The sequence below is a fragment of the Dasypus novemcinctus genome, chromosome 6 (assembly GCF_030445035.2).
Source record: "Dasypus novemcinctus isolate mDasNov1 chromosome 6, mDasNov1.1.hap2, whole genome shotgun sequence".
NCBI lineage: Eukaryota > Metazoa > Chordata > Mammalia > Cingulata > Dasypodidae > Dasypus > Dasypus novemcinctus.
The window spans coordinates 78,268,101-78,287,064 of NC_080678.1; the positions used below are offsets into that span (position 1 = coordinate 78,268,101).

At 46.7% G+C, this 18,964-nt stretch overlaps 1 protein-coding gene across 1 annotated transcript in view; it reads left to right on the plus strand.

Moving 5' to 3' along the window:
- Nucleotides 1-468: 468 nt before the first annotated feature.
- Nucleotides 469-18,964, plus strand: part of HK1 (hexokinase 1) — a 157,399-nt gene continuing 138,903 nt past the window's right edge. Inside the window, exon 1 of the mRNA XM_058298948.2 lies at nt 469-659. The gene's annotated coding sequence lies outside the window, so the exon portion shown is untranslated. The remainder of the gene's footprint in view (nt 660-18,964) is intronic.

Consider the following 18,964-nt stretch of genomic DNA (forward strand, 5'->3'; position numbering starts at 1 on the left):
GGGCTGGAGATGCCTGAGTTGGAAGCCCGACTCAGCCATGCATTTCCATGAGCATGTGACTTAACTCTAAGCTTTCTCTTCCCCATACCTAAAATAGTTTCTACTTCCTAATGCTGTTGCAAAGCTTCCAAGAGTCAATGCGTGGGAAACTCAAGGCACGGCACCTGGCACATGTGAGCTGCCCTCATTATCACCATCTATCATCATCCTTGTCTTCATTCATTTTCACCATTCACACCCCTGTGCCCAAGGTTTCTGTGAGGTTCCAGGGGGACAAAGAATTTCGTAGCCATAAAGCACTGTCCAAATGCCAGGGCCATTGAAGTGCCCACGATAAAGTTCTTTTCACTGGAAAGGAGACCAGTTCCCTTCTTTCCAGGGGATACTGGCACAGGCCCTCCCCCTGCAGGCCCTGTGGTGACTCCCAATTTTATGACAAATGCATCTTTTGTGCCTTTCTGTTCTCAGGGCTTCAACTAACTAAAGGACTGTTGCCCAGAGCATTGTTCATAGGAAGAAAAGAGCCAGAGCACCCACCCACACCTGCTTTGTGCCAAGAATCTACAGTTGGGAAGCAAGGACAGCAAATGTTGTCCTTTTGGAAAAATGAAAGTGAGCACAAGTGAGGAGCCAGCAGGGGCATTTCAAGCCATCACAAGGCAAGTGGATGGGGTGGGTGGGTTGGGGTGCAGGTCTCACTTCCCAGGGATCCAGACCCTCTCTGACCTTTTTTTTCCCCTGAAAATACAATAGAAAAACTTTGCTCACTGGTGTATTTTTCTAAATGAGCAATAGGCTATTCACAAATAAGCAGATTTCCAGTGACGTATATTAAAATGGCAATCCTATCATTGTTTGAAATCCAAATGAAAAAAAATTCATTGAGACACATTTGATCTGTGAGTTTTAAACAAACTTTCTGATGTTATGACATTCATTTTGTTTTTGTGCCCCCCCCAATCACATGAGCACCAATATTGTCAAAGAACATTCAATATTTAGTAAAACAGTGAAAAATGTAAAAATCAGTGGGGAGGGGGGCTTTTCGAAAGGAAATCTTTGGAGATCAGTTTATTGCAAATAAAATACCAAACAGTGAGTGCCCACTCCTGATAAATAGAAATACTAATAACTAAAAGGTAGTCCAGAAATAGCAGCTTCTCTGACCTTTTGCATCAACTAGCTTCCTGCCCTGTTCTATAAAATAAGAATAAAGAGATATCAAAGAATCAGGATTTCAAAAGGTAGATCCTGGAGTTTAAATCCACTTATTTTACTGATGAGACCCAGAGAGGCACAAACATATTCTATGTGTTACACAGTAATTTGTAACTGGACCCAAACTCACTACAGTTGGGTCTTTTTGTTTCAAGTGATTGGGCTAATGCCATCTATAACGTGATTTTTGTCCCTACCAGATGGCTCCCTCATCTGTCTGCTCTCTGTTTTTGCTCATTGTCTGCTCGCTGTTTGCTCATTGTGTCTGCTCTCTGTCTGTTCATCTTCTTTAGGAGGCACTGGGAACCGAACCTGGGACCTCCCATGTGAGAAGCAGGTGTTCAACTGCTTGAGCCACATCTGCTCCCTATATAATGTGCTTTTTCTAAAAAAAGGCAATGATATGCTGATATTCATTGTAGCTTGACAAATTGCAAAATGCCTCTTTTCTGTGTGCCCTTTCCCCCTTCTCTTTTAACATCAGTGTCTGAGTTGACACCGTGCTGTTGAAAGACAGTGTAGAACTGAAACCTGGGAAGTCCTGGATTCCTCTAGGTTCTTGGCTACACTACATGAAAGAATTTAAGAACATGCCAGTTTAGTTAGACCAGTAAAAAGAATTTATTGAGACATGGGAGAAAGGAACAGAGCTGCTGAGAAATGGAAGAGAAGGACGGAAATATGCACTGAGATTTGATGCTGGCTCTTCTAGGCAGAGAGCGTAAGATTTGGCTTGTGTGGTCACCTTTTAAGCTATTAATTATTCCTCCCCTTGCTAATTTGCTAATGTTTGTGGGAGGGGCCCCAGCGATTTGCTGTTCTGGTTGATTACCTACCGTCAGATCACCAGGGGACACAATGATGAGGCCCCTTGGTGATATCCAAGGCTTTCTATCTTGTTCCAAATGAGACTCTCATGGCCAGATCCCAGCCTTCTTCTCAGGAGGTTTCCTGGCCAGGTCTCATGGCCGTGCGGTCTCTCAGCCATGTTGTCTGTTGGCCATATTGTCTGCCGGGCTAGCCGCCTTCCCCCTTTCAGTATGCTAACCTACTTTAGTACAGTGGTTAAGAGCACAGAAGCAAAAAAATATATATATCTAAATAAAACGTGTAGAGAAATAAAAAATAAATAAAAAGAGCACAGGACCCAAGGCCAGCCTGATTTCAAACCTCGATCTTGTTGCTTACCAGCTGTATGACCTTGGGCAAGTTACTTAGCTTCTTGGGCCTCATCTATAAAATGCGAGTAATAGTACCTACTATCAGGTTTGTATGAATTAATGCCTGTAAATTATTTTGAGCAGAGATGGTAAGCACCCAATAAATATTGTTTATAATTATCTCCAAAAGAGTAGTTTAAGGGAAGCGGATGTAGCTCAAGTGATAGGGCAGGCTTCTGTCTACCATATGGGAGGACCTGGGTGTGGTCCCTGGGGCCTCCTGGTGAAGGCAAGCTGGCCCACGCGGAGAGCCGGCCCGTGCGGAGTGCTGGCCCATGCAGAGCACTGGCCTGCATGGAGAACTGGTACAGCAAGTTGATGCAACAAAGAGAGACACAGAGGAGAGACAATAAGAGATGCAGCAGACCAGGTTGCTGAGGTGGCGCAAGTGATTGAGTGCCTCTCTTCCACTCCAGAAGATCCCAGGATTGGTTCCTGGTGCCTCCTAAAGAGAAAGACAAGAAGAAAAGACAAGCAGACACAGCAGAACACACAGCGAATGGATACAGAGAGCAGACAGCAAGCACAAACAATGGGCGGGGGAGAAATAAAAATAAAATGCCGGGGTAGAGCAGATGTAGCTCAAGTGGTTGAACACCTGCTTCCCGTGTACGAGGTCCTAGGTTCAATCCCCAGTACATCCTAAAAAAGCTTGGCTATTAGGATCCCTAAATTAGGTAAATTACACAAATTAAAGCATCTAATTTTAAATCGTATGTGATAGAAACCATGACAGGTTTTCGAGAAAGGCCCCACTTGTTTTACACTAATGCTATGGATTCCCAGGAGGGAAGGAGGAGCATGGTTTTAGACTTCCTGGAAAACCATCAAATTATAAACAAATTGAACTTTTTAAGGAAAGACTTTGTAACAGTTTGATATTATTTTTGAATTCCAAAAAAGATATTATGTTTATAAACTGATCTGTTCCTCTGGGCATGATGCCCTTTGTATTAAATTCAAAGGTTTTATGTTTACTTGATTAGATTAGGGCTTTGATTCTACCACATCAGAAGGTTGTGATTCAGGGTTGAGTCTCTGCCCCCTTGGTGGGCTGATAGAAACTGACACTCAAGAGGATATACAGAAGAGGGCACAGGAAGAAAGAGAGCTCCAAAGACACAGAAGAGGAGAGAATTTGGTCATTTCAGTCCTGCCAGAAAGGAGAAGGCTCAAACAGCTAAAGCCCCAGGGAGAGCTGATAGTTTGCAGCTGAAGAGACCAGGGACCTGAGCAGCTGAGAAGGCCCAGAAAGAAACTAGCCCTCCAGCCTACAGCTGAGATCAGAAGAAGCGGGGCCCGTGGAGCCTTAAAAGGAAGAGGAGGCTGAGCTCTGGCAGAGATTGGTAACCATCTTGCTTCAATACGTGGCAACAGACTTTGGTGAGAAAATACCTTTTATGATACCTTGAGTTGGACTCTGTAGGGCCCTATAAATGTAAGCTTTTACCCCAAATAAATACCCTTTATAAAAACCAACAGATTTCTGGTACTTTGCATCAGCACCTCTTTGGCTGACTAACTCAGATTGTATTCAAAAGGCTTATTGTTGGGGAAAGTTCTGCTGCAATTGAGGGAGGGGACCATGGCAATAGGGAGAAAGCTCTGACCTTCAGGTGTGCAAGTGTCTCAAGTATTAGGAAAAAGGGGTTTTCCTTTATAGAGAAGAAAAAAGAAAGGAGTGTGGGAAAATGGGATGAAAGGTGGGCATGACCAGATAGCTTTGAGAACATTTTATGCTGAAGCAGCCTAAATTCTGAAGCATCCTTAAAGTTCTAGAAGTCTGGAGGAAGGAACTTAGCCAAAGTTTGGTTAACAAGCATTTTGTTCAAATTTATCAATGGGACAAAAGTTCTGCTAGTCACTTATGAGACAGGCAATAGGAATGTGGAGGGCCCGCGTCTGGCCTTGTCATGGGTAAACCAGGGGCATCCATGGGGAGGAGCATTCTTTGCAGGACTCTGTTTTCCAGAATACAAAGGTTGGGGGCTTCCTTAACCTTCCCTGTTTTCCAGCATCGCAGGACTCAGATGAAATCGAGCATTGTCAGAACCCCTGCGCTCCCAGTTGGAGTGGTGGGAACACGGCCTCCAGTGCGAAGTAGGCTGTGCATGCGGGAGGTACCGGCTCTATGAGGTGCAAGCGAAAGCGTCATGGATTTCCGCGCAAATTCTAGACCAAGCAGCCTCTTGACAAAAAGCAAGGGCCCTGGGCCAATCCCTAGGCTTCCTTTCTTCCCTCCACTACCGTCTCCTGGGTAACAGCAGATCGGAAGCCAGGAAGAAGGGGGGTGGCCCTCAGCATTATCTTCGCTGTCACAGTACTGACCCATGGGGACTTTTAAGAAATCAGTACAAATGGGAAAGGTGTAACATCCATTCTCTGTAAGGTTGCTTTGGTGATGCAGAGCAGCGCCCGCACTAGACACGAGTTGCTGCCCGGGTCTTGGACAGGAAGCCCAGAGCGCATGGTGGAACATGCCGATGAACTGCTCTGAATGCAAGGGGCCGGCTCAGCCCTTGCGGGCTCTCCTTGGGGAGGCGGGGCTTTCTGGGGGCTGAAGAGGAAGGGGGGGGGGGTGGACGACAGGATACAGACTCTCACAGTGAAGTGGAAGAAATACGGGCACTGGAGTCTGTGAGCTCTGCGCCCAGGCTGTCCCCCCAGTGCTGTGGTGTGGCACTGAGTCAGTCACAGCCCCCCGAATGTCAGCATCCTCATCCATTAAAATAGGAAGTACTATCCCCCTCTTAATGGGGTTATCAGGCTGAAATGAGGAAAGTTGTTAAGAAGCGTGATGTGTAGATGTTGCCCTGTGAGTGCAATCTCTTTCTTACTGTGGCATTGTTAGTAGTTCCTGGGCAACGAAGTCTCTTTTGTGCTAGCTTTCATCCAGCCCATCTCCCCTTCCCTTGGAGCATCCTAATACCTTCCTTGAGGGATCCAACTGGCTGTGTTGGATCTTTGCAACGAGGTAGAAGGAGAGGGATCGTTATCTGATGACACCTGAGGTTTGGCGGGGTTCAGGGTCTTTGCTGAGATTGTCTAGTAGGCGGTGGACCCAGGACCAGAGCAGCAATTCTGACTACTTGTCCAGCGCTCTTCTACTCCAGCCTGCTTCTTTTTTTTTTTCTTTTAAAGATTTATTATTTATTTATTTCCTTCCCCCCGCCCCCCATTGTCTGCTCTCTGTGTCCATTCACTGTGTGTTCTTCTTTGTCCACTTGGAGTCTTGTCAGCGGCACGGGGAATCTGTGTCTCTTTTTGTTGCTTCATCTTGCTGTGTCAGCTCTCCGTGTGTGCAGCCCCACTTCTGGGCAGGCTGTGCTTTTTTCATACATGGTGGCTCTCCTTACGGGGTACAGACCTTGAGCGTGGGGCTCCCCTACACGGAGGACACCCCTGCGTGTCAGGACACTCCTTGCGCACATCAGCACTGCGCGTGGGCCAGCTCTCCACATGGGTCAGGAGGCCCTGGGTTTGAACCCTGGACCTCCCATGTGGTAGGCGGGCACTCTATCCATTGAGTCAAACTCACTTCCCCAGCCTGCTTCTTGATAGCAGGGACCAGCTCCTTCGGGCACAGTTATCTAGTGTTATGTTAAAAAAAACACCCTGAATTTAGTGGCTTAAAACAATAAGCTCAAAATTCTGTTTCAGCAATTTGGGCTGAGTCCACCTGATGGTCCAGCTGGTCTGAGCCAGGCTGGGCTGATCTCAGCTGGGCTGTCCTGTGCCTGCAGGTGGCTCCCAGGTGGCTGGGGGTGGGCTGGCCCGGGGTGCTCAGCTGGGATGGCTTGTTTCTGCCCCATTTGGCCTCTCATCACAGCAGGTTAGCCCAGGCTACTTCACATGGCCCCAGGGCAGGGGGTCGCCAGCAAGAGAGAGTAAGACCCCATCCGTAAGCACTTTTCAAGTTTCTTCTTGGAACATATTTGCTGTTGTCTTAACACTAAAGCGAGTCTCTTGGCCAAGCCCCTAATCACTGTGGGGTGGGACTCCCTGAGGACATGGACAGAGAAAGGAAATGAGGTACACAGGTACAGTGAGCACCGCCAGAAGGTGGGTGAGAGGCTCCAGTCCTCTCCAACCTGGAATTCTGTGCCATAGGTCAAAGGCAGGTGTTCTTTGAGAAGCCTTCTCAAACCCACAGAATATGGTTCAAAATATAGTAGCACTCTTCCCCCTTAACAATGCATTCTAATTGTTCTTTATTTTCATAAGCTCTACAAGGGCAGGTACTATGTCCATCTTTACTGCTGTGGTGCTGCTAAGAGCTTGTGTATTTGGCACATAGTCAGAGCCAACTAAATTCTTGTTGAATTGGACACTTGTATAATTTCTCCTTTGAGAATTACAGAGAAGTGTTTTTCATGATGGGGCTACATGTGGATTTCTCGGGGTTAGAATAATCTCTTGCCCACTATCATTTGGTAAGTGTAAATAAAATAAAACAAACCCAACTAGCTATATTAACAATAGTGATGATTTTTTTTTTAAAGATTTATTTATTTATTTAATTTCCCCCCCTCCCCTGGTTGTCTATTCGCTGCGTCTTGTTTCTTTGTCCGCTTCTGTTGTCGTCAGCGGCACGGGAAGTGTGGGCGGCGCCATTCCTGGGCAGGCTGCTCTTTCTTTTCACGCTGGGCGGCTTTTCCTCACGGGCGCACTCCTTGCCCACGCGGGGGACACCCTTGTGTGGCACGGCACTCCTTGCGCGCATCAGCGCTGCACATGGCCAGCTCCACACGGGTCAAGGAGGCCCGGGGTTTGAACCACAGACCTCCCATATGGTAGGTGGACGCCCTAACCACTGGGCCAAAGTCCGTTTCCAACAATAGTGATGATTGCTATTAAGTACCTACCATGTGCCACAACTATGCATCATTTACTCTGCAACATCCTGGGTTCTACTAAACCTTCCCATTCACTCGACAGCCACAGGCCATGCATGGCCCCATCTGCCTAGGAGTTTGCCGGCAGGGAAATGTCAGGTTCTCCTTTCCTGAGGGAGTCTGTGCAGCAGCCCACACAGCAGAACAGCTCAGATGGGGTAAGACAAGATCTCACTGGGCAGTGTAGAATCCCCTGGCTTACGCCCCTGTCCCTAATATCTCTTGTAACGGCTCCACAGGGATATCTTCCTGCATGCTACGTTGACAGGTATGAGTTGCCACCAGGTACTTATAGTTCTCTCAATCCAGAAGCAATGACCTAAGGAGGGGTTATTTTTATCCTAAGGCATTTGGCCAGTAATTTGCATGGCATACAATCCTTATCAGGTAACAAGGGGAGCAGAGCTGGAGAGTTAACTTAAGGTCAAATTCTAATACAAAAGGAGAAGAACTTGATAATTCTCTCCTGTGAAACAGATGCTATTATTATGCCCATTTTATCGGTAAGAAAATCTGGGCTCAGGGTCATTCAGTAAGTGGCAGAGCAGGGATGAGAACCTTAGTTCCAGGCTACATGGCTAGTTTAACTGTCTGTTAACCTCTCTGGCATAATTAGGAGAACACTTTTTTAAATATAAACAAATCATAAATTACAAAGCAAAATGTCAATTACATTTAGTGTTTTGCTTTGTCAGTTATTGGACTTTCATTAGTATAGGCTGATGGAGTATCTATCAGGGTATTTGCAGAGCAAGCTGGAGAGGACAAAACCAGGAAAGCTTTATGCTTTTAGTCAGGGCCTCCAAACCTTTTTGGTTGTGCACCCCACTGATAAAAAGTTTTGTGGACACATCCCTGAATGTATGTGTGATGGTTAGGCTAATGCGTCAACTTATCCAGGTAATTGTGCCCAGTTGTTTGGTCAAGTAAGCACTGGGCTAATTGTAATTCAAGGGCATTTATGGACTTTAGTCACCCATAAGTTTATGCATAGATAGCTGATTACATCTACATCAGTCAGGGAGATTGCTGTCAGCAATGAATGACCCTTTATCCAATCAGCTGAATGCCTTAAAAGGGGAAGTGAAGGAAGTGGATTTGGCTTAATAGATAGAGTGTCTGCCTACCACTTGGGAGGTTCGGGGTTCAAACCCAGAGCCTCCTGACCTGTGTGGTGAGCTGGCCCACACGCAGTGCTGATGTGTGCAAGGAGTGCTGTGCCACGCAGGGGTGTCCCCCGCGTAGGGGAGCCCCATGCCCAAGGAGTGCGTCCTGTAAGGAGAGCCGCCCTGCGCAAAGAAAGCACAGCCTACCCAGGTATGACGCCACACACAGAAAGCTGATGCAGCAAGATGATGCAACAAAAAGAGACTCAGATTCCTGGTGCTGCTGACAAGAATCCAAGTGGACACAGAAGAACACACAGCGAACGGACACAGAGAGCAGACAATGGGGTGGGTGGAGAAAAATAAATTAAAAACAAATGAATAAATAAATAAAAAGGGGAAGTGACTTCAGCATTCAGGAAGAATTTCCCAGCTTGTCTTTGGACAGCCAACGTCTCCTGGAAACTCATCAAGGACCTTCACTGGATTTTCATCAGAGACCCTGGTTTGAACCTGGACTTGTGCATCCCCATGGTCACAAGAGAGACTCTTATAAAATCTCATTCTATTGAGAGATATATCTTCTACTGATTCTGTTTCCTTAGAAAACCCTGACTAATACAATATTTATTTTAATTATTTTGAAATTATATACATCTATGAGTCCATTTATATGAAAGGTCCCAGAATAGGCAAATCTAAGCACGGAAGGTAGATTAGTGGCTGCTAGGAGTGGAAGTGGGGGGAAAATGGGAGTGATTGCAAATGGGTTTGGGGTTTCTTTTTAGAGTCATAAAAATATTTTGGAATTAGATAGGTAGCAAAACCTTGAGAATATACTAAAAATCACTGAATTGTACACTTTATTTAAAAGGGTGAATTTTTTTATGTGGGGAAGTAGATTTGGCTCAACTGATAGAGCTTCCACCTACCACATGGGAGGTCCAGGGTTCAAAGCCCCAGGGCCTCCTGACCCATGTGGAGAGCTGGCCCATGCGCAGTGCTGATGCATGCAAGAAGTGCTCTGCCAAGCAGCCTGCCCAGGAGTGGCACCACACACATGGAGAGGTGGTGCGGCAAGATGATGCAACACAAAGAGACACAGAGTCCCAGTGCTGCTGACAAGAATATAAGTATACACAGAAGAACACACAGCAAATGGACGCAGAGAGCAGACAACTGGGAGGAGAGGAAGGGGAGAGAAAAAATAAATCTTAAAAAAAATTTTGTATGTGAATTATATCTCAATTTTTAGAAAATTATATACATATAATAACTGGTGGTATCTAGGAGTTATGTACCCCCAAAAATATGTTCTTAATCCATTCCTATGGATGTTAACCCATTGTAAATAGGACCTTTTGATGAGGTTACTTCAGTTAAGCTGTGACTCAACTGTATCGGGATGGGCATTAATCCTATTACTAGAGGCCTTTTAGAGAAGGGCACAGAGAGAAGCCATAGGGAGCAGACAGAATTTGGAAGTCAGTGGAAAACCTGGGAGAGAAAGAAGACACCATCATGTGCATTGCCATGAGATGGAAGAGCCAAGGAACCCCCAAAACTGCTAGCCAGAGTGAAGATACTGACACCTGAAGAAAGCAAGCCTTCTAGCCTCTGAAACTGTGAGCCAATAAATTCCTGTTGTTAGGTCAACCCCTTGTATTGTATTTGTTTTAGCAGCCAGGAAACTAATTACAGTAAAGTACTAAAATAATGTGTACATTAAAAAGAATAGCCTGCCAACAACCAACATGGCAGCAGAGTAACTTGCTCCAAGAGTCAGCATGTGCTACAAGGCAGTTAGTAATCACCCAGAACTAACTAAAGCACCTGTTTGGGGGCTCCAAGAAAGTAGAAGAACACCCTGTAACATCCTTGAAAGAATGGAGGGAGGAGACTGCCCATGTGCAGAGAAGATTTGTGAGTAGAGCACTCCTTGCCACAGAGGCTGGTGCCCATACTCCACTGGTGGTACAAGCTGCCTTGGGAGATATTCCATGGCTGGAATTGGAAGCTCCATTTACCAAAAACAGGGGAAGAAGAGTCAGTAGGCACAAACTTCAGATCCTGATTAGTAAATTTGGCTGGCTAAAGTATAACCCCAAGAACAGTTAACATTTAAACCTGTCCAAGTCAGAAAGAGGCCAGTAGCTGCCATTTTGACTCTGCCTCTGGCATGAAAGGAAGAGGGGCTGATTGAAAACCACAATAATGGTAGAGACTGGCTTCTTTCCACCCAGATTGGACTGCAGGCCTAGCTTAGGCTCCAGCCCCACCTCTGGCAGGGAGGAAGCTGGCAGAACCTGCACCAACCTCTCTGGGTAACTGCAGGTACATTCAGCTGGCACAGACTGAATAGTTGGACACCTATAACTCCATCCCTGCTCCCAAGTAAGATAGAAGGGAAGCTGTGTTTCCTTGCATTTCTGGGCAAAGACAGATGCTTTTGGCCTGCATGGCCTGGACTAGTGGGTACCTGTGGATCCACCCTACCTCCTAATAAGATAGAAGGGGGCTGGTGTATACTCAACCTCTCCAGACAACAGCAGGTACTCTCAGCCTACAGAGACTGAACTGTTCGGCGCCCATGGATCCATCCCCACCACTCAATAGAATAGGAGAGGACTGGTGTTTCCTCAGCTTCTCTGGGCAATGGCAGGCACCTTTGACCTATGTGGGCTGAACTGTTGGGTGTCGGTGGTTCCATTCCCACATTCTAAAGGGCAGAAGGGACAGTACTCCTTCAGCCTCTCAGGGCAACTGCAGGAACATTCAGACAACATGAATTGAATTGTTGGGCAGTCCAGAGGGACCATCTCCACCCCTGGTGGGGGGATGCTACATCAGTCTTCCTGGGCAACTGTGGTCATTTTGGACCCACATGGCATAGATTGCTGCCCACACCTGTAGCTCCATCCCCACCCCAGGCAAGGGAGGAAGGGGCATGAAGCTTCATGAATCACTTTGGGAAACTACAGATGGTCTTGGCCTGCATGACTTAGATTATTACACACAGCTGTGGCTCTATCCCTACCTCTGGCAAAGGAGAAAGGTGGGAGAAGCTTCATTGGAACGTGTGGCAACTCAGGCAACTTCAGCCTCCACAACTTACAGGACCAACTACATGGTCAGCTCCTCCTATACAACCAGGAAGGGAGAAAGGGCATAAAAGCCCAAAACGAAAGAGAGAAACTGTTACCAGATTTTATCCAGGTTCTTGGCTATGCTGCAGAAAGGAATTTCAAGAGCATGCCGGGGGAGTTAGGTCAGTAATTTATTCAGGTAGGGAGGGAAGAGAAAAGGGAGAAAATAACAGAGCAGGGGTCCCAGGTAGAGAGGAAGGGGGTGAAAAGGGATAAAGAGGGCTGATTTACAGGCTACAATTCCACATTATAGATTATAAATGCCCAGGTTTACTTGTGTGGTCACGTGGCAGAGGAAAAATGGCAAGAGCAGTACACAGAGGGCAGGAACGTGTCCAGAGGCAAGAGAGCAGGGTGTGAGCCTACTCGGTCCTCTCGGTTTGCTTTATAAACTATTAATTATTCCACCCCTTTGCTAATGGCAGGGGAAGGATTCCAGATGTTTGCTTTTTGATTGATTACCCCACCCATCAATCCCCTAGTGAGGACCCAATGATAAAGTCCCTAGGGAACATCTGGGGCTTTTCTTTGCTCCCAGAAGAAGTCTTTGATCTGGATAGCAGAATCCTGGGGGTGGGGGTCTTCCAGCAGCCATCTTGGGGGTTACTGAGGTCCACTTGGACTCTCTGCCAGGTTCCAGATCCATCTATTCCTTATCTTACTAGCCTGCTTCATGCCCCCCTCAGGAGTTTACACCTTTAATCTTAAAGGGGTGTTGAAAGGAGATGATCTTTCTTTTGTAGCTACTTCCTGCTGGTTACAGGCATTCCCTGACAAGGTGTAGAACCCTGCTATTCTATCTCGATTGAAGGAAGACAGATCTGGCATCCTCTATGAAGCTGCATGAAGTCCCCATACTTCGCTAACAAGATGTTGATCTTGGAAGAAAAAAACTTGATTAGAATTTTGAGAATATATGATCCCACTAAGAGGATACTGGACCACTGAAGTAGAAAAGGTCAGGTATCTGCAAAGTGTGCATTTTCCCAAAGCTGATGGGAAAGAATATTCTTTCTTCAGTAGAATGGGAAGTATTGTCCTTTTTAGTTAAGATCCAGGAAATGAAAACAGACAAGGTTTCTTTAAGGGATGTTTGGTTTGTTTTCCCCCTAGCAATAGGCATTTGGGCTAGAGTTAGAGGGAACAGCTGACTTTGACACAGACACTACTTGGCTTTTTTTCTTGAAGAGGTATCTTACACCGTCCAATGGCTGGCACTCTATGACCTGTCAGGTGTTTCTGGTGAGAGTTAATACTTCCTTGGACAGCTGGCTTCACTCGGGATAAATGTACCCAGCTGGCAATCCCTTTAATTTAACAGCTGTGGGAGTGATTAAAACCACAGAATAAGGTCTCTTCCATTTAGGCTCTAATTGAGAGTGAGACCTGTTTTCTTGCCAGGTTTTGATTAGAACCTGGTCTCCAGGTGTAACTTTAGGTAAAGCTAATTCATGGTTGGGGCTAGGAAGAATTTTGTTTCCAAGCTCCTGGATGATTTGTTGAGTTCTTCCTAGGCTGATAAAATATTTTGTAAGTTCTTGAATTTCTGGATCTGGTACGAGGTCCTGGGTAAGAAAAGTCTGTCCATAAACCATTTCAAAGTGGCGAAGCTGAAGTGGGTTTTTAGAGTTAAACGGAGCCTTAGTAAGGCCACGGGTGAGTTGGTGACCCAAGGTGATGCAGTTTCCTGGCAGAGTTTAGCTCGAATTTGCTTTAAAGTACAGTTAACTCTGCCTTCCTTGAGGATTGGGGCCTCCAGGAACTATGGAGATGATATTTAATTCCGAGGGCAGTTGATAGACCTTGGGTTATTTTACTAGTAAAGGCTGGCCCATTATCATTTTGGAGGGACTTAGGCAAGCCAAACCTGGGAACTGTTTCCTTTATGAGAGCTTTAGCCACTCCAGTTGCCCTTTCTCTTCTGGTGGGAAACGCTTCCACCCATACAGTGAAAGTTTTTACCAGTACTAAGAGATACTTATAGCCCTGGCAAGATGGCATGTGGGTGAAGTTTATTTGCCAGTTCTCCCCCAGATATGATCCCTGCCTCTGGACAGGGGGGTTTAAAAGGGGAGGATGGTTAAGCCTCCTGTTGTCTGAGTTATAAACTGCACACTGGGGGCAACTCCTGGTAACTTCTTTGACTGTTTTCACTAAGCTCTGTCCTTCAAAAACCCGTTTGGCTAAGCTGGTTAGGGCATCCCTCCCCAGTTGAATGGCTTGGTGAAGTCCATGAAGGACTTCCCATTGAACTGCTCCTGGCAGGTAGACCTGAGTATCCTTAACAAGCCACCCATCAGCCTCTAGGGTGAACCCCAGGCTAGCTGCCCTGGTTTGTTCATCCTGGGTATATTGTGGAACTTCAAGTACTGGTACAGGTGTTGAAATAAGGGGTAGGAGGGAGGCCTGGGTTTGTGCTGCCCCTTTAGCAGCTGCATCAGTTTGAGCATTTCCCTTGCTATACCAGTGTTTGTTTTCTGATGCCCTGGACAATACATAACTGCTATCTCTTGAGGCAACTGTATGACTTCTAGTAAATTTAAGATTTCTTGCCTATGCATAATAGGTGACTGTTCGTAAGCAAGCCTTGTTCTTGCCACACAGCAGAGTGAGCATGAAGGACAAGGAAAGCAGACTTAGAGTCTATGTAAATATTAGTCCATTTCCCAGCTGCTAGTTTTAAACTTTGGGTAAGGGCAATTAGCTCTGCTTTCTGGGCTGAAGTGCCAGGGGGAAGAGCTTGGCCTCTATGGTTTTATTGAGAAGCCACTGCATAGCCTGCCTTTTAAATTCCTTCCTTAATAAAACTGCTTCCATCTGTGAACCATTTAATGTCTGTTCACAAGAGGCTCATCTTTTAAATCTGGCCTGCTTGAGAGTAGTTTTGGTTAAGAGTTTCAAGGAAGGAGTAGAGAAGGGGTCCTTCAGGATCTGACTCTGGGTCCTCTACTGGTAGTAGGGTGGCTGGGTTAAGAGTCTGACACACCCTTATTTGCCCTTCAGGGGTCTCTAGCAATTGAGCCTGGTATTTAATTAACTGGCGACCTGTGAGCCACGGGTGGCCCCTGGCCTCAAGCACGTCCTTTACCTGGTGTGGGGTGGAAACTGTGAGAGCTTGCCCCCAAGTTAGTTTGGTGGCTTTTTCAGTTAAAAGGGCTGTTGCCACCACTGCTCTCAGGCAAGGTGGCCATCCCTGTGCTGTACTGTCTAGTGGTTTAGAGAAACAAGCTACAGGTTGTGAAATTTCATCCAGGTTTTAGACTTACACTCCTAGAACTACTCCTTTTTTCTCAGTTATATATGGAAAGAAAGGCTGGCTTAGGTTAGGAATTCTGGGGCTGGAGGGCTAACTAAGGCCTCTTTCAGAGCATGACTTGTTCCCCGCTCTAAGGGTTGGTTATCAGCTCCTGCAATAGTGCTGTACAGTGGCTGGGCCATTTCCCCAAACTTAGGTATCCACAGTCTACAGTAACCAGCCATTCCTAGGAAAGTCCTCAGCGCTTCTTTGTTTGAGGTAGGGGATACTAGCTTGAACTCTTTCTGGGGAGAGATCTTTCTCCTGGGGTAAGAAGGAACCTTAAATGGTAGACTTTCTGCTGAGAGATTTGTGCCTTGGATGCTGACACCCTATAGCCCTATCAGCTAGGAAATTAAGGACTAAAATGGTGGTGGCATCGGAAACTTCCTTCATTGGACTGCAAAGCAACAGATCATCCACGTACTGTGAAAGGGCACTCTGTGGCAAGTGGAGGTCAGCTAAGGTGTCCCCCAAAATGTGGGGGCTGTCTCGGAACCCTTGAGGCAACACAGCTCATGTAAGCTGGGCTGGGGGCCTAGAGTTGGACTCCCGCCATTCAGAGGCAAAAAGGAAATGGGTGTCTGCATGGAGAGGAATACAGAAAAAGATGTCTTTTAAGTCTAGAACGGTAAACCAAGTCAAGGTTTCTGGGACCTGATTTGGCAGAGTATAAGGGTTGGGTACAACTAGGTGAATTGGTATTACAAAGTTATTGACTGCTTTTGTCTTTTTTTTTTATTTTAATTTTTTAAATTTCTCTCCCCTTCCCTCACCCTCCTCCCCAGCCCCTCCTCCCCCGTTGTCTGTTCTCTGTGTCTATTTGCTCCGTGTTCTTCTTTGTCCGCTTCTGTTGTTGTCAGTGGCACGGGACTCTGTGTTTCTTTTTTGTTGTTGTTGTGTCAGCTCTCCGTGTGTGCCACGCTGGGCAGCTCTCCTTACGGGGCGCACGGGGGACACCCCTGCGTGGCAGGGCACTCCTTGCGTGCATCAGCACTGCGCATGGGCCAGCTCCACACGGGTCAAGGAGGCCCAGGGTTTGAACCGCGGACCTCCCATGTGGTAGACGGACGCCCTAACCACTGGGCCAAGTCCACTTCCCTGCTCTTAAGTCTTGAACTAGCCTGTAGGTACTGTTGGGCTTTTTCACAGGAAGAATTGTCAGGTTGCAGGGAGATTGGCAGGGAATTAGTAGGCCATTCTCCAAGAATTTTTTAACTGTGGGCCAGAGGCCTTTAACAGCCTCCTCCTTGAGGGGGTACTGCTTTCTGTGAGGGTGTGGCTGGTTAGTATCATAAGAAATGGAAACTGGGGGAACTGGAGGGCCCTTCTGGGCATCCCAGTTTCCCAAACAATAGCATTTACTTTACTCTTGATTTCCTGGGGAATGGCTGTTGATGAGACACTGACTCTTTCTCCAGAACCATGGCTGAACACAGAGTTCCACATTCTTCCTCTGAGCACTGGGCTATAGGCACCTAAGAGGTTCTATCGATTCCTACTAGTTGGATGCATGTTCTCAGAGTACGAAGTGAATCTCGCTCCAGTAAGGGGGTGGGACATTCAGGGACAATTAAAAATTGATGGCTTAAAATTAGGTTTCCTATTTGGCAGAGAAGGGGTTCAGTAAAAGATCTAACTTTAGTTCTACCGTCAACACCCACTCCTGGACAGGTCCTGGGGGAGGAGGCTTGGAGTGACAGGTCAGAACTGAAGAAGTGGCTCCCGGATCAATTAAAAAGTTAATTTCTTTACCTGTCATGTCACAGGTCACCCGGGGCTCCTCTAGTTCGGTGTTCCACGGAGTCGTCCAAGGAGCCACTCTTTGCCCGGGCCCCTCAGTCCTCCATGGGGTGGGGGCTGCTGCCACCAGGGTCTTGAGCTGTGCTCTGCCTCCCCTTAGGGACTCGGCGCCCTCTGGAGCCCAGGGGCCTGTTTTCCCACACCTGGGGCGGGGACTGAGGGCTCCTTACGTGGTTTAGGGCAGTTTTCCCTCAGTGACTAAACTCTGCACAGTTGAAGCGGGATCTCGACGGTCTGGAGCCTGAGCTGGGGTGACCCCGAGGTGGCCAGCTGCCATTTATGGCAACTGCAAGTGGCTGAGCCTTCTGCCTGTCCCTCTTCGCCCTTGACTCCTCAAAGGCCTGGTCATGGTTGTCAAAGATGGAAAAAGCTGCTTTTAAAGGAGAATTCATTGAGGGTCCAGGACCTGGAGCTAGCTTTTGGAGTTTTCTTTTACTATCTGGAGCTGCCCGGTCGATAAATGATTTTTAGTCATAAATGGTTTTTAATACAATCTGTCCCTCCAGTGAGTCTGGATTAATTTGGGTATACTTTCTCATAGCTTCTACTAATCTTCCTTGAAACAGAGCAGGATTTTCCTTTTCCATTTGTGTTATTTCCTGCAGCTTATTATAATTAATGGATTTGACAATGTACTTTTTTTATTTCCTTTAGTAGGCATGCTATCATATGGTCTCTTTTCCTTACGTCTGCTTGCCCTTTTTGGTAGTTCTAGTTAGGATCAGCCTCTAGAACTGCCACAATCCCTACGGCATATTGCTGGGGCTGCTGGGCAGCCGTCCCATCCCCATGCCCCTGGGCTGCTTCCCAAATGGGGCGTTTTCCTTCAGGGGTGCAGCACAGGCTAGGATAACCTGCACATCTCCCCATGTCAGCTCAGAATTTAGAGTTACCTTCTGGAATTCCTCAGTAAACTTATTTGGGTCTTCTGAAAATTGCCCCCACTGTTCCTCACACTGAGTTAAATCTGTCATGGAGAAGGGAACATGGACTCTAATTGTTCCCACTTCTCCATTTGCTGCTTGCCTTATTGGGTAGAGACCGTTTTTGCATCTCCTATTAGGGTGAAACATGCTCCACTTCTAGTGACTCCTGCTGGGTTAACTACAGGGACATGAGGCGCGGAAGCAGAGGCTGGAGAAGGGGAACTGAGGAGGGGATCATCTGAGATATCACCCTCCTTTTCAGGGAGTGGTTTCACTTCCCAAGCATAGTATAGCTTGCAAGATCCACTTAACCTCATATCCTGATATAGAGCTATAAAAAGCTGAATATATGAAACCTCTGACTGCTTTCTTTCCTTCTTACACAGGAGGTCTATTTGCAAAACACAGTCATAATTTAGAGTGCCATTTACAGGCCTCAAGGCTATACTGTGGCCATGCAGTGTTGCAGAAGAAGATCAGTTTCTCCTTCTTCAACCCTTCGGTTGGTAGGGTTGTCCATTTCTCGAGAATACCAGCGGAGTCTGCTGGTATGCTAGAGGCTGCACCCATTATTCTAGGAAGAATGAGAAGCACCCTTTAGTCGACCATTCTGGCATCCCAGAGTCCTAGTCTGACTAAAATTCACCACTCCACATAATTTGGAGCTGAAGCCCTGTCTCAGCATCCTGAGAATTCTTATTTTCAGGGCTTAACTGACCCACAAGTGTCCTTGTGGGTAGGTCTTGGGGGTATCTGATTCTGGATATCAGATCAATGACCCCAGATCAGTGGCCCCAAATCAAAGCACCTGAGACGTTTGTCCCGGGAGATATCGGCTGCTCTCTGAATGGATGGGCCCAAGGGAAGGGAGATATTCAGTTTCCTGCTCTGATTCTCGGCACCCCTACTTTCCAGGGTCTGAAACCGACTGACCCAAACAGAAGTTCCTGAGTTAAATCTCAGGAAATATTTGGCTGCTTTCTGATTCCCACCATCACAGGGTATCATAGAGCCCTTGCCTCCGGGCATTCCCGGGGCAGTCCTAGACTTGGGAGACAGGTTGACTAGATTTCAACCTGAAACTGCCAAGCCGAATTGTGCTTCTTCCTCCTATCCTTCTAGAATTCTTAGACTCAGCCTTAGGTCTTATGACTTTATTGTCTGATAGTTTCCTAGTTAAACCAGTCATCAAAAGGCCATTAAGTGATTAGAGGCTAATTGTTCTAGCTAACAGGCTTTGGGTTCCTGAGGCAATAGCTTCCTGGTTAGACAAAGGCACTTTTCATTTTCACAGTTTTTGGTTTTTAAAAAAAGATTTATTTTTATTTATTTCTTCCCCTCTCCCCCACTACCCC